The sequence below is a fragment of the Rutidosis leptorrhynchoides genome, chromosome 6 (genome assembly GCF_046630445.1).
Source record: "Rutidosis leptorrhynchoides isolate AG116_Rl617_1_P2 chromosome 6, CSIRO_AGI_Rlap_v1, whole genome shotgun sequence".
Lineage (NCBI taxonomy): Eukaryota > Viridiplantae > Streptophyta > Magnoliopsida > Asterales > Asteraceae > Rutidosis > Rutidosis leptorrhynchoides.
The window spans coordinates 4,976,690-4,994,699 of record NC_092338.1 but is presented as its reverse complement, the minus strand read 5'-3'; positions in this window follow the sequence as shown (position 1 = coordinate 4,994,699).

The window sequence follows — 18,010 nt, the reverse complement described above, 5'->3', positions numbered from 1 at the left end:
TTATCCTAGATAAGTTTTCCGGAATAACCCTTCACCGGTGTTTGCAAAATATTTTTGTGGGTTGTGTGGGTTTCAAATTTGAAAATTTTAGCTCAACACTTGTGGTTTTGTGTTACCCACTTGCTAACCTTGTATTGGGAAAGCAACACGTCCAGTTTACTTGTTCCGTATATTACCTTTCGGTAAACTACCGTCCGGTTGTAAAGGAAAGCGATGAACAAGAAACTGTTAAGGCAATGTCTAATGACATGCATATGATTATGGTCTTAAAACGTGTCGGATGCTAGTACTATCCTTTGTAGGAGCAATAGTAAAGATCATCCTATGATTTTTCGGTCTGGCACAAGGTCCTGTCTCCGACCATGCTATGCAACCACCGTTTCTTATGGTTGACACCCGATTTGGTTCAGGTGACCTAATGAATTCTGATGAATTCTCAGGATTTTACGTTCAATGGTAATGAACGCATTGAAAATAGGTTTTCAGAAAACAAATCGGTTTTATTTTTGATCAAAATATTTTCTCGTTCAAGCTCGAGTTTAGATATCATTGAATTCCATGAGTTTGTAATTCTCAATCTTTAAGGTCAATCTCTAGGATTGAGTAATATCAGTCTTAAAAGCTGATTTTTAATCTTTAAGGAGATTATCCTTTCTGGGGATCTGATTCATTAGTCTTATCAAGCTAATTTGCACGGTGCCCCCCATTGTGCGAGATAAATCCTTCTCATGGTTAGGATAAATCTGACCACATGGTGACCCAGTTTGATGCTGAGGTCCGTGGATTTCCTGCTGATTTTAGAGATGACTTTTCTAGATTTTTCGTCAACCTACAGTTGGTATGGACGACAACTTCATGACCTAAATCAAGAAAAAGCACCTGCAATAACTTTCTTACAGTAAATCGGGTAAACCAGTTAATTTAGTCCAAAGTAAAAGCACCTGCAATAACTTTATAAAAACATGTGATAGATAGTTTTTAATTGAATAACTTGGTACATTCTCCCCACACTTGGCTTTTTTCATGCGTCTTTTTATATCTTAATAAATAAATTCAAGCGTTTTAGTTGTTTCTCAATTTATGTCCTTTCCGAGGTAACAATAATTTCGGCATTAACACCTAGTTTTATCGTTCATAAATATGTATAAACATGATTTTGAATTCATTTAGTTAAAAAATTTTAAAATTTTCATAATATTTAGAAAATAAGCCAAGTATAAACCCGAGAGAATTTATAACCCTTCCCCACACTTGAGATCATGCAATGCCCTCATTTGCATGAAATCAGACTATAATTATAAATTCATGAGGGTGATTAGTGTAGAAAAGTGATTAAAAATACCCAGTTTGTAATTACAAAGCTCGTCGAATGATAGATGGCGCGCCTCATCGTTCATTCCTTCATTTATTATATCACATTTGTTGTTTTGCATCTTGTCGTCAAAATCAGTAGCTTTTGCTGAACTTAATGTTAGTATTTGAAAGTGCGTTGTTTTACCCTGTTGTTTACATGATAAAATACAAACATATATACATATTTTTAAAGTTGGGTATATTACCCCACGTTCAAAAATTTATAAAATAAAATATTTTTTTTTGCATACTTTAAATCAATAAAATTAAAAATAATGATGACAAAATTTTTCGCCCCGCCCTCGGGTAAAGTAATTTCGGCTCAACGACCTAGTCTTCAACTCACGACGAATTTTAGAAATCATTTTTTTCAACTTAATGAAATAAAGTAAATTTTTGTTTTTAAATTCACACAAAACTTAAAAAGAAAACATATTAATTTCATATAAAACCTAAAAAACAAAAAAATTCAGAATGGGGGGAGAAAACTAGTTCTTTAGTGTCTGCTAGTGGAAAAGACCAATCGGATTCCATTCTCGGAACTACACGAGAACAGAACAACTAACTCCAAACAGCATTTTCTTTTTAGAATATTTGAATCTCCTCACACTTAGGTAGATGTGGTGTCGAAATTGTGATTAACTTCATCGTCAATTTCTCTTGGACCATAATCAACTTGCATATCTGTGACTTTTGCTTTAAGCCAGTGACCAGCTTTTTCCGTAATATCCACAAATTCAACTAGCTTCGCCTTTTCTTTAGGCGATAGATTGGATACTAACCGGTTATATAACTTAAAGTTCCCCTTACTTTTAGCATCAATAACCCGTTTAAAAAGTTTCTTCATTGAACTGTTAATAACGGGGTCATTTAATTTCGTATCAACTATGGGGTTCTTTATTATCAAGTCATCATTAGGTGTTACTTCATTTTCCCCACACTTAGGCGTTCTATTATTGTTAAGCATTACCGTTGGAGTTGGTAAAATAACATGGTTCTTACCAATTGTTTTTGTCGGTTCAACGGTTTTGGTTTGTGGATATTTAGACTTTTGAATCATAAAGGTGATCGATTTCTCATCATTACTAAGTGTCATTCTACCCTTTCTTACATCAAATAACGCCTCGTTGGACGCTAAGAATGGTCGACCTAAAATTAGAGGAACGTTTGAGTCCTCTTCTATGTCAATGACAATGAATTCGACTAGAAAGGTTAAATTACCTACTTGAACGGGTAGGTTGTCAGCAATTCCAACTGGGTGTTTAATGGTTTGATCAAGGAGTCGAACACTCATATCCGTTGGACTTAACTCACCTACTCCTAATCTTTTATATAATGAAAGAGGCATAACACTCACACTCGCACCTAAATCTGCTAGTGCATCATACATGACACAATCGCTAAATAGACAAGGAACAATAAATTCACCCGGATTACCTACCCTAGGTGGAGGTTTTGGTGGAACTGTCTTCACCGAGTTTATCTTTACGATTTTTGTTTCTTGTACTTTCTTATTCTTCTTCTTCTTCTTCTTTCCAGAAGTATCACAATCTTTATTACCTATCACTTGCTCATACTCAACTCCTTTTCTTGAAAACGGGATGGGTGGTTTGTATGGTGTCACCACTTGTTTTACATACTCAGGTGGTGGTGGTGGTGGTGGTGTAACTTCTTCATTGTTACTTACATCTAAAACCTCCCCATCTTCTGATGCTGGTTTTTCAGAATTTGTTGAAACCATATTAACATTTTCATTCCGAGGATTTACTTCAGTATTACTCGGTAGCTTTCTTTGTTCCCTTTCACTCATCAATCTAACAAGAGTACCTACTTGTTTTTCTAGATTCAAAATAGAAGCTTGTTGAGTTCTAAATGACTGATCAAACCTCTCATTCGTTTGAGTTTGAGTTTCAATAAATTGTGTTTGAGATTAAACTAGCTTAAATACCACTTCTTCCAGATTTGACTTTTTCTCTTCGGTTTGTTGTGGTGGTTTATACAAGCCAGGTCTTTGTTGATTGAAAGTGTTGTTTTGAGTTGGTTGGTTATTCGGACCTTGTTGGTTATACGAGTTATTGTCGGGTCCTTTTGGATTGTAAAGAATGTTTTGATTTCGATTGAAGTTTGGCCTTGGCGGTTGATAATTATTCTGATAACTATTTTCCAGCCTTTGGTTCATGTAGACAACATTCTCACGTTGTTCCATCGTTTGTTCAATTTGACAGTCTTTCATTAAGTGTGGTCCACCGCATTGCTCACAACTGATTCGTATTGCGTGAATATCTTTATTCATCTTTTCCATTCGTCTCTCGAAAGCATCTATTTTTGCAGAAACAGAATCAAAGTTATGGCTAGAATCGGCTCTAGCCGCTTTAGATGAACGATATATATCTTTCTCTTGGTGCCACTCATGAGAGTGGGAGGCTGTGTTATCAATAATTTTGTAAGCTTCAGTTGCGGTTTTCTTCATAATGGAACCACCAGTTGTTATGTCGATGTCTTTTCGTGTAGCAACGTTGACACCTTGGTAGAATATTTGTACTATTTGATAAGTGTCTAAACCGTGTTGAGGACATCCTCTCAACAACTTTCCAAATCTTGTCCACGCCTCATATAGAGTTTCATTTGACTTTTGTGTAAACGTAACAATTTCTCCTTGAAGTCTCACGGCTTTAGATGCCGGAAAGAATCTTTTAAGAAATTTCTCAACTAAAACATCCCATGTGTCAATCGCCCCTTCAGGTAACGATTCTAACCAATCTTTGGCTTCTCCCTTTAAAGTCCAGGGAAACAACATGAGATAGATCTGTTCATCCTCAAATTCTCGGATTTTGAATAGTGTACAGATCCTATTAAACGTACGAAGATGTTCGTTTGGATCTTCCTTCGGCGCACCACTATATTGGCACTGATTAGTTACCATGTGTAGGATTTGTCCTTTGATTTCATAATCTGGCGCATTAATGTCTGGCTTAATAATGGCGTGACCTTGGCCCGTGCGTGTGGCTCTCATTCGGTCTTCCATACTTAGAGCTTCCAGATTTTCCATAATTGAATTTGTTGAATACGAATCACTAGAAGATTCTGATTTAATGGTTTGTGGTTCAGGAGGAATGATTAGTGGTTCTGGATCTTGAAATTGTCCCTGAATATTCTCCGGATTCTCAATTGTGAGGTCGGGTTCAAAAGATGGATTATCGAAAATTTGAGTTGGAGTTCTTGGTCGACTAGATGATGATTCTAAAGAAAAATCAACGGCGACAATATTGGCTAGATGTCTTGATCGAGTTATAGGTGGTGAACGTATGAAAGGTGGTGAACGTTTTACTCGGTGCATTCACTGAATATCCTATTAGTTTTTAAAAAGAAAGAAAAATTTTATAAGTTATTCAATTAATAGACTTTTCTGATTTTGCCCACGTTTCGAATAGCCAAAAGATGCAGCAGAGGGGCAGGATTCGTTTGGTCTCAATATAATTGAGGACTGTTTGGCTCCAATAACCCGGTCCACGTACAAATCCAACTATTACTACGAACCAGAAAATTTTGATGTCTATCAATTTAACCACTTAAAATAAATTTTCGTAATTTTAAGAAATTTAGATAAGAAGTAGAATAAAAATCTTATCCTAAAACTAGAATAGCGAGAAATAAGAAAGAAAAAAAACGCGTCGAAAAATAAAAGGTCGAAAAATAGGCGTCGAAAAATAAAACTAAGAAAGTAGCGCGAAAAACGGCGTCACAAAATTCTAAAGCACATAAATCTTAGTCTAAGGAATAAGCACTTAAGGGATTTTACGGCAAACCTAAAAATTCTAGAAATAAAAATAACTATGGCAAAACTAAACTTAATACTAAAAATTGTAACTAGAGTCTAAAAATCTAAAGGTAGTAAAAAAAAAAAAAATTTTTTTATTTTTTTTTTATATTTCATTTTTTTAAGGATTTTAAAATTTTAAAAAAAAAATTTTTTTTTTTATATATTTTTTTTTTAAAACTTTTTTTTTAAAAAAAAAATTTTTTCTTTAAAAAAATGATTTTTTTTACAATTTTTTTTTAAAACGAATTTTTTTTCTTAAAAAAAACGATTTTTTTTACACAATTTTTTTTTTAAAGGAATTAATATTTTTTTTTTTATTATTATTTTTTTCAAAACTTTTTTTTAACTCATTTACTATTCATGAATAGTAAATGAAAAGAAATTAATTAATTTACTATTTACATAAAAGCGACATGATAGAAATTATTAATTGCAAGTTACATAATATACCCCTGAAATATTTAATAAATACGACTTTTTAAAACTTTTACGTATCAAATTTGATTCTAAAATATTATTATATTATTATATTTTATTTCAATATTATTATATTATTATATTTATTAAATTATTATATTTAAATTAATATATCTTTAATCAATCAAAAACTAAAAAAAAAAACTTAAATACCCCGTGAAAACATAAAAAGTGTCCCCGAAATTACTTTTTTTATAACTATATTTTTACAGATATAAATTAAAAATATAGCGTTTTAGCGCTCCCCGGCAGCGGCGCCAAAAACTTGATGATGTAGCGTGAGGGTACGAAATAGTATTATTTTTAATACAAAATACTACAAAATATGACACAAGTTTTATTAATTTACGGATGGGATATACTTAAACCTTGCTACAACACTATAGACAGTGTACCTAATCGTAGAGTAGTGTAGTTTTTAGTAAGTCCGGTTCGTTCCACAGGGAGCTAGTGATTACGTACTATATATATATATATATATATATATATATATATATATATATATATATATATATATATATAAGTAGTAATATTATTATAAAAGGGGTTTTTTACCGTTTAATGACCGGTTTGTCGATTTTATATTTTTAAGCGTAAAGATAAATGACAATAATTAAAGTGCGTAAAATATATAAATGACGATAAATAAAATAACAATAAATAAAATTGCGATAGAATATGAAATAAAAGGATTATGCTTATTTAAACTTCCGTAATCATGATGTTTAACGTTTTGATTTTAATTAATTGTTACTCGGGTTAATTGTCCTTTGTCATGGTTTATTTGATACCTATCTGGTTTTTGTCCATAATAGTCCATCGGTCATAAATATAAAGTGCGAGTGTCCTCGTCAAATTACCCTTATACCCGAAGTCAAATATTCCAACTAATTAAGGATTTAAACTGTGACGCAGTTATCACTTCTGTCAACAATTACACCAGTTATCACTGTATGTAATCCACCCCTGTTTTGATTAGATATGAATATTAATTTACCCACTTGATCAGTTTGAATAATCAATTACCCAACCCGAATAATTAATTAAATGATTATAATAGATTCCATATGAACGTCACTAAATAGGACAATCATAATCATTATTAATTATTAGGATAATTAATTTGAAGATAGGTTCGACAGACTCCAATGAGTTGTCACTCAATTAGACAATACCCCCCATCTATTAATAGTCAATAGTCCAATTTCCACAAGTGTCGGTCTTTTGCCCAAACCTTAATTATGGTACAAAGTTCAATAACCCCGTCTTAATATTTTAGCCCAACATCACGATTACTTCGTTTTAAATAAGCATAATAATAACTTAGTTACGAGACATTAAATTAAAAAGGAAGAACATAGCTTACAGTGGTGATTAATCGCGTAGCGTTGCACGGACAGAATTTCGACTTAAAACCCGTAAAATATTTCTTACAATAACCCAACTAAACCATAACTTTATTATTAAAATTACCTTATATTAAAATTATAATATAAATATATATTACATATTACAGAAGAGAGAAAGAAATATGAAGAAAGGTGTACATAAATCGATCAAATGAATTGCCTTTTATAGGCAAATATTGAATTGAAATTTTCACTTATGACCCCTTAACTATGCTCAATTAACAACTTTTTATTATTTATTATTATTCTTATTATGAATTATTTAAATATTATATTATATTTTTGTGCATAGTTGACTTGTACTTTCAGCTCCGTTGCGTCGAGCGTTGATAGTTGGCTCGGGTACCGGTTCCGGATTTTCGAACGTCCTTTCGTATAATTTAATATCTTGTACTTTACGTTTTGTAACTTGTACTCTTGTCATTTTTAGACGTTTCTCATCAATAAATTGAACCTTTTGAATTGTATCTTGTACATTTGAGCTTTTTGGACGTTTGTGTCTTCAAATCTTCGTTTTCGCCTTTTGTCTTCGCACTTATTTATTTAAACAATTACAATGAAAATATAATACAATTACATATGAAAACCTATTATTTAGAAGGGATATTGCTATGAAATATATGTTCCTTTTTAGCCTTATCAAATATTAATAACTTTAATAATCTTAAAGTTTTATAATATGTTTCTACTTGTAGATCACTTAACCATTTATTCCGAATACCGTTAAAAAGAATAGATTTCACAAATCACAGTGGACCTCACAACAGAGACCTTGATCATATCATAAAGTATCTGATAATTCAATCTTTTGATATTATCTTTTAATTCCGTGAATAAATATGTTAAACATATATTGAAACAAATACGTTCATGAAAAGTATTATACATTTAATACTTTGTTAACATTCTCAAGTTATAATATATATATATATATATATATATATATATATATATATATATATATATATATATATATATATATATATATATATATATAATCATATCCATTTATATATTGGCTCGTGAATCGTCGAAATTTGGTCAAGGTTAAATGAATGTATGAACACAGTTTAAAATTCTTGAGATTTAACTTAACAACTTTGCTTATCGTGTCGGAATAATATGAAGATAAAGTTTAAATTTGGTTAGAAATTTCCAGGTTGTCACAGTACCTACCCGTTAAAGAAATTTCGTCCCGAAATTTGATTGGGATGGTCATGGCTGACAATAAGTATGTTTTCATGACGCATACGAGCTGAAAATTAGAGTTTTATCAAATATGGATAAAACAATTTGTTTATGTGAAGCGTACGAGTGAAGTTATCACAAAAGAGTGAAATGAGAAAGGTAAAGTTTCGTCATATCTTTTGACGTAGATAGGATTGATTTCCAGAGTTCAAGGGATTTGGAGAAAATCTTCGTAATAAGATTTGATTCTTCGGTAATTAAGGGAATTAGGATCCTCTTTGGTTAAATGCGACAATCTGTCTCGATTGCTCTGTCGGATATTTTGCTATAAATCCACTCTCTTCATTTCCTTATTTCCAAAGCTCATACCTTCTATCATTTCTTCCTCAATTCATACTTTAAAATATTCGTCAATATGCTCCATTCAGTTCTGATCCTTGATCTTATTCTGACTATCACAACAATCATCCTTCTATTCCAACTCCCACCGGAGGAATATGTTTACTTCTACTTCACTCTTGGGGTGGTGATTTTCATAATCCTTTCTTGTATTTGTCTTTCCCTAATTATTGACATCTACGGTTAATGATCTTTTCTGTTTGCTGCGATTTATACTCCCCTTTCTATTTCGGAGCTTCATGCTTTTGTTTTATTTTCGCAAGTAACGGTCCAGAATTCGTAGGTATGGAGTTTCGAATTATCATGATATACAAGGTAGAAAGGGAAGGTAGTAGCACGATTTGATTTGTCAAATTACCACAATATCCGAAAAAATAGAACTATCAAGAAGATATGTTTGGAGATTTGGTAGAATGTAAGAGTCGTGTAATATGGCACATGATGACGTTATAGTCTGTGAATCATCATGTTCTATTAGGAACTCAGCATGACTTACTGTAATATAATCACGTTGATCAAGTGTCATTATTTTATACTAACTCATGCTTCAGTTCCCAACACTACTTCAAAAACATCCATAATTTAAACTCGAAGGTTTACAGAATATAGAAACTAAACAGTTTCCTTTATGATGTAATATAGATAGCGCAAAGAGATAAATAGTCTCGGACAATGATAGTTATGATGATATCTTCAGAAATATCGAAGATATTTATACTGAAAGATTCGATGATGTTTTAGAATTTTAAAATATCTGGGATCAAAGGATGATGCAAAAAATTTGTCTGCAAAGGTTTAGAATAAGGAGTAAAGTGTTTGCTAATGATTTCCCCAGACACTGAATTATTTGGATTCTTTGAAGGTAGATTTCATCTTTGTGATTTGTCCACAGCCTCCTTCATGGTTTGCTCAACCGTTTTTCAGCACCAATTTTTTTCTCATTTTCTGAACTTTTTCAACACACTACTCTTTATCAACAAACTCTCGACTGTTAAGGTCATTTACATTTTTTGCTGCTTCATCAGCATTTTTTCAAAATTCGGAGAACTAGTTCGTAGTTAAGGGTGTTTTTCAGAAACTTCACATTCACAGTATGCAAGTCTAGGAGGTAGACGTTATATGTATATATATAACTGTTGGCGTAAAATTGCTGTAAAATTCGAGAATAATGATTCAAGCTTTTTGGTATGAGAACTACCGTTACAAGATGCAGATGAGTACATGATAGGGTTTTGGAGAGGCTTAAGTCAAAGGGTAATGAAGTTGTTGATACGTTTACTGTTAATATGGTGGAATGTAAAAGGTTCTCCGGTAATGATGGCGAAAGGGAAACGTATATATCGAAGTTATAATAAGACTGTTTCGACTGAAAAATCGAAGTCGACTTGCTGGAGCTATGACAAAACTGACTACTTTGGAAAGGGATTGTAAAGTTATTTTTGGTAATAACAACGCCAATGGATTTTAGCACGGATACATGTTAATTTTTACTTAGCTTCCAAGAGTTTTCTATGTGCATAACTATATGCATAAATCTTTCTTTCTGTAGATAACGTGTGGTTGGTTCATCTTCATGATTGTTCATATTTGAAGTGTCTTTACGAATTTTGAAGGGTTTAAATGCAGGTTGTCATCGTCAATATCCAAATGATGAAATTGTCATGAATTTCGAATGATTCCAATATCTTTATGAGTTTTATGAATAAATGTGATGTTCTAGCACAGTTCTATATTCAATGCATGGCTTTGCAAGATGTAAGAATCTAAGAGTGATGTTTTCTGTTAAATCTTGACTTGAATTCTGATCTGTCAAAATCAGAATATGTAATCGAATTTGGATGAAAATGGTTGTTCTGGTTTTTATGAGGGAATGTATATCGTTGTGAAGGTAGTGAGTATAGTTGATGATTACTGAATCAGAATCGAAGAATGTAACATATTAATTGTGAATTTATATATCTCTCGGGTATTACCTACCCGTTAAAATTACAAGTAATATTTTGTACCAGAGAATTTTATCACAGTCTTTATGAAAATATATGTATATTTTCTTCGGATGTAATACAGATTTAATGAGTTAATATTAAATTAAACTCATTTGATTTTCGGCTGGAACTAGAAATGAGTAGTCTCTAACATTAGAGATTACATAATCTTCACAGAGTATTTCACTATTGCGATCAATACTTCATTATTTATTCTTATTGATATTTTCTCAGTGAATCATGTTGATGCTCATAGAACTCTTGTTAACTTCGCAAGGTACGAATGATATTTTCTAGAAATTTTCGAGTATATCAAAAATGAAAGTGTATTATCAAACATGTATTTGAATAGTATACTTGATTTATTATGAAATGGAATTCATTGAGTTGAGACAGAGATCGTAATTAACAATGGTTAAGTTGTTAACGAATGATGTACATTATAGCATATTAGTCATATGAATATGAATTAACCGAGTAGTATCTACTCCTTTTTCAATTCATACATAATAGCTTAGTATGAAAAGATATATTATGTTTCCAAAATTTATATAATATATAAACTCTTTGGAAATAATGAGTTAATACTTCATAACTCGTTATTTCAATATATCCATAGGTGATTGTGGTGTTGATATCGTTGGTGGTTATGTAACTGGTGGAGCTTGTAGTGTTATAAGTGTTGCTGGTGTTGGTAATACTGATGGTGATGCTGGTGATACTACCGGTGGCACTTGTATAACAAGTCTAGCTTGTAAATCACATACCATTCTTGTCAGGGTTTCTATTCTTCCTTCAATCATTTCGGTCCACACATCTGATTTATGGCTAGAATAGATAATCTCTAAGACTTTAGAGATTACATAATCACCGCCGAATGTTTCTCCAACGAAGTTATGAATCAATACTTCATCAGTTATTGTTGTTAATGATACGCATACCCGATTGGCTCGTGTTGCGCATCACACTTGCACCATGTGCATATCAAGCGCGCTATAGCACTACTGGCGCAAGTAAATGTGCGCTAAGGGCGCCAACTTGATGATGGTGCGCTAGAAAAAGATGACGTGTCCTGTACTTATCACGGTCTCTGTACAAAGAGCCGACAGGTAACAAAAAAGGTAATAGTACTGTTCCCTGGTCCCCTCCACGAAGTTACCAGGCAGTGCAGACAAAAAGTAACGTAGAACACATGGCTCCAATGAATGGACAGCACTGTAGATATAAATAACGGACTCAAATCACAAGGCAAAGGACTGGTTCTTTTGGAAATTACACACATACTATTTTTAGCATATTCGTACGGACCAGTCGCGCTGTCTGTACATCGCCCTCTCTCTCACCCGCACTACCGGACTTATAGCATTTCACTAGACATCCTTGATATACAGGTAACGTTCCAAGAACATAAATCCTACCACCTAGTGCGAGCCATCAATGACCGGACTACCTACCGATGGTGGGTCTACGTTTAACCACCCCTGTTGAGATCATCATCTCGCAAGGGGTTATTCACGGTACTCCGGACCGGAGGGTTAAACTCAATTGACCCTTAAATCCCCTGTTAATGATGTCAAGCATAGATCGAACCCGACCCGATCATTCTATGCTTGATCATTTGATGCCATCCGTGGGACATACATGTTAAAAGGTTTTGATTTGATCTTTTTTCTATATGTCCACTTTTCATTTATTTTTTCTATACAGGCACCTGTCGCGAAAAAATAAATGCATTCAATGGTCGACTGCCGACCACAGCTAGGAACGAAGCGCAAAGCTAGCTGAAAGGACCCGTTCATATACATTATAAACGATTCACAATAGTTGATTTCATCGCGAGGTATTTGACCTCTATATGATACATTTTACAAACATTGCATTCGTTTTTAAAAGACAATCTTTCATTTCATCGACAGTTGACGATATGCATACCATTTCATAATATATCCAACTATAATTGACTTAATAATAATCTTGATGAACTCAACGACTCGAATGCAACGTCTTTTGAAATATGTCATGAATGACTCCAAGTAATATCTCTAAAATGAGAAAATGCACAGCGGAAGATTTTCTTAATACCTGAGAATAAACATGCTTTAAAGTGTCAACCAAAAGGTTGGTGAGTTCATAGGTTTATCAAAAATAATAAAATTCATCATTTTAATAGACCACAAGATTTAATATTCCCATTTCCCATAAACATCATGCATAAAATTCATTCATATGGATTGAACACCTGGTAATCGACCTTAACAAGTTGCATATAGAATATTCTCATCATTCTGGGACAACTTCGGACATGATAAATTTGCCATCATTGCTGGAAAACTTCGGACATGATAAATTCGCCATCATTCTGAGAAAACTTCGGACATGATAAATTCGCCATCATTCCGGGAAAACATCGGACATGATAAATTCGCCATCATTCTGGGAAAGCATCGGACATGATAAATTCGCCATCATTACGGGAAAACATCGGACATGATAAATAGGGCATATTCGATTTCGATAATTCAACCATAGAATGTAGTTTCGATTACTTGTGTCTATTTCATAAAACAGTTTTAAAAATAGTTCATGTATTTTCAGTTCAAAATATATTTCAAAAGCATTCAGTAAAGCAGTTGTAAAAAAAACAGCACATGTATTCTCAGTCCCAAAAATGTAAAGAGTAAAAGGGAATCAAATGAACTCACAATACGGTATTTCGTAGTAATTATGCATATGATGGCATTAACAAGTGCAAGGTTGGCCTCGAATTCACGAACCTATATCATTTATATATATATATATATATATATATACATATATATATATATATATATATATATATATATATATATATATATATATATATATATATATATATATATATATATTAACACCTATAATGATAGTCGAACAATTTATATATTATATCTTAGATCTTATATATTTAATTTGTACATATATTTAAAATATTTAATATTTATATAGTTATATATATATATATGATTAATATTATGTTAAAAATCAATAATTTGGTATATGTAAATCTTTATATAAATAATTTTAATATATGTAATTATATGTAATATTATGGTAGTTGTAATATATATACTCTTATATAGAAAATATTTATTTGTAATAATAATATTATTAATATAAAAATAATAATAATAATAATGGTAATAATAATAGCAATAACTATAGTATCTATAGTAATAATACTTTTACTAACAATGATAATAAGAATGATATTGATAACAATAATAATGCTTACAATAATAGTAATGGTAATAATAGTGCTATTAATAATAATAATAACTAATACTAATAATACTTATAGTACTAGGAATAATAATAATACTAATAATCCTAATCATAATAATAATAATAGTGGTACTAAAATAATAATTTATTAATGAGAATAACATTAATAATACTTATAGTGATAATAATAATAACAATTGTTATATCACTTATTATGATACTAATAATAATTATCATAATACTTATAATAGTAACAATAATAATAACAGCAATGATAATAATAACACTAATACAATAGTCATAATAATAATAATAATAATAATAATAATAATAATAATAATAATAATAATAATAATAATAATAATAATAATAATAATAATAATAATAATAATAATAAAACTTGGAACTACCTCAAAATAGGCCTTTTTAAAAAAAAAATAGCAACCAGGCTGGGACTCGAACCCGCGACCCCTCGAACACCCATCAAGTACTCAACCATCCCTCTGCAATCGTTTATCTGTATTTATTTTCACCTATATTTATTTTACCCTTTTCAACTGTTTCCTTCTTCTTCAATCCATAAATCTATCAGAGATCGATACTCTCTCAATTCACTTATTCAATTGTTCAGTAGGAACATGATTAACCATTTATATTTGTTTGTATTTATAGAAAATGAATTCATAAAAAAAATAAAGAAACAGACCTGACTGTTTAACGAAAAAATAAATAAAACTCAAAAGTTGATTTCGATTTTAAGGCTGTTTTAAGGATAGATTATAACATAAATTATGTTGTAAATGATTCATAGAAGCTCTATGAATCATCAATTTCCACAGAAACAATCTCAAAAACTTCAATTTACTCGATGCACTCCCGTTTGACTTTTTGTTCATAACCCTTTGACTCCAAAATTAAAAATCAAGAAAAGGAATTGAATCCTCAAACTTTGCAGATAGTTTACATGATTGAATCATATCGTGACTGCATTTTTATTTTTTGACAATTTATTAGAATTCGATTTATGAGCAAAAAGTTATGAAAACAGGGCAGTCGATGGTTTTTCGAAAAAAAACTTTGTTTAAATGATCTGATTTCCATCGTACTGCATTATTAGAGGTTTAAATGAGGATAAGAGATATTATTACCACTATAATGAATCAATTAACAATAGTTTTGTAGTTGATTGGCTCGACAAAGGAAATATTCTGTCAGAATGCAAAAGCAGATCGACTTTAGCAGATTTTTGGTTGTTCATGTTAATCAGGTTCCTAATTCGTACGATTCAAGAGACAGAGGACAAAGTTTTCATTAAGTTTGAAAACGATAGTAAACAGAATACGTAACATACCTGTATTTGAGTGTTTATATACGACAATTATATTTATATATGAGTGTATTATTCAGTATATGTATATAATCTGTATATATCCTCGTAGTTTATATCTATATATCTGTATTTTATATTTTGTATAAATTAGTATTAATAATAAATAAATTTATTAATAATAATAACAACTGTATATAACCGTATAACCATATATATATATATATATATATATATATATATATATATATATATATATGTATGTATAACTATTTTTATATATAATATATAACTGAATTTTATATATAAGTATTTATATATATCTATATATTTTATAAAATTTTAATATTTAATAACCATAACTATAATAATAATACACTTAATATTATAAATAATAATAATATAATAGTAATAATAATAATAATATTATTATTAATATGATAATGATAATTATAAAATTTATAACAATAATAATATTATTAATAAAAATGATATTAATTATGATAATACTAATAACACTTATATAAATAAGACTTATATTTCTATTCTAATAGTAATTATATTACTAATAATAATAATAATTACATTCATAATAGTAAATAATAATGATACTAAAAATAAAATAATGATAACAATGTGATTAATGATAATCATAATAATAAATAACATTAACATAACAATTTACATGTATTTTACTTCCATATATATAATCTTCTTAATAGATTTTAATATTACTATTTATATTGATGAAAGTAATAATACATTGTTAATATAATATTTATGTTTTAACTTGTAGTTACATTTATTATTACAATTTATTAGTTATGTAATATTTAATAGTTATATCTATAATAACATATATTTAATATTTAATATCTATACATTACAATATATATATATATATATATATATATATATATATATATATATATATATATATATATATATATATATATATATATATATATATATATATATATATATATATATATATATATATATATATATATATATATATATATATATATATATATATAATAACAATCTATTTAATAATATAATTGATAATGTTACTTAACAATAATACCAATAATGATAATAATATAATAATTATATTCAGCTTGTAATTAAGTTTATTATTTTTTATAATACCTTTTACTATATAATTTTATTGATTCCTTATTATTTATTAATTAATTATATGTATTTATTACAATATTACATATGTATAGATTTCATATATATTTACATATTTATTTATACATCGGTGTTCGTGAATCGTCGGGAATAGTCAAAGGTATAATGTATACATGAACACAGTTCAAAGTTTTTGAGAATTCAACATTACAGACTTTGCTTATCATGTCGATTTCATATTAAGACCAAGTTTAAATTTGGTCGGAAATTTCTGGGACGTCACAGTACCTACCCGTTAAAGAAATTTCGTCCCGAAATTTGATTGGGATGGTCATGGCTGACAATAAGTATGCTTTCTTGACGCATATGAGTTGATAAATAGAGTTTCATCATTATTGACTAATATAGATAAAACGATTCGATTATGTGAGGTGTACGAGCGAAGTTGTCACAAAAGATTGAGATAGAAATTTAACTTTTGACATAGTCACAGTAAATTTCTTGAATTCAAGGGATTTAAAGAAATCGTTGAAATCTGAAAAAAATCTGATTCCTCAGGATTTAAGAAAATGAGGATTCTCTTTGATTAAATGCGGTAATCTATCTCGATTGTTCTGTCTGATATTTCTATATAAATCCACCCGCTTCATTTCCTTTATATTTTGGAGTTCTATCCTTTTGTTTTCTCTTCCCGACTTTAAGTCAAGTGGATAATGGTCCAGAATTCGTAGGTATAAAGTTTCGAAATGAACATAATTAATGTTCTAAGAGAGAGATTGTAATAGCACGATCTTGATTGGTTAAATTACCAGAATTTAAGAGAAAAGATAGAACTATCAAGAAATTATGTTCTCGATATGTTTATAGATTAGATAGAATGTAAGAGTCGTGTAACATGGCACCTGATGACGTTAAGGTCTGTGAATCATCACGTTTCATTAGAAACTCAGCATGACTTACTGTAATATAATCACGTTGATCAAGTGTCATTATATTATACTAACTCATGCTTCAGTTCCCAACACTGCTTCAAAATCATTCATAATTTAAACTTGAAGGTTTACAGAATATAGAAACTAAACAGTTTCCTTTATGGTATAATACAGATAGCGTGAAAAGATAACTGATTTCAGATAAGGATAGTTATAAAAATATCTTCAGAAATATCGAAGATATTTATGACGATATTTTGGAATTTCTAAGATCGAAGGTTGATGAAGAAAATCCTTTCGCAAGGATTTAGAATAAATAAAGAGCAAGGTATTCGCTGAAGAGTTCATCAGATATAGAATCATCTGAATTCGTTAAGTACAGGTTTAGTCCTTGTGATTTGTCCACAGTCTCCATTATAGTTTGCTCAATCTGTTTTCTAGTTCAAACTTTTCTGAGCTTTGCCAACATACTATCCTTTATCATCAAACTTCCGACGATTAAGGTCGTTTACAGTTTTTCCTGCTTCATTCAACTTTTTCAACATTTAGAGTATTGATTCGTCGGTTAGGTGCTTTTTAGAATTTCAGAATGGAAGATCATAATTCTAAGAGATAAATGTTATATGTATACATATAATTGTTGATGAAGAAACGTTACGAAATTTAAAATATTGATTGCTGATTTCTTGGTAATTGATGTGGTAACTCTCGTTATAAGATGTGAA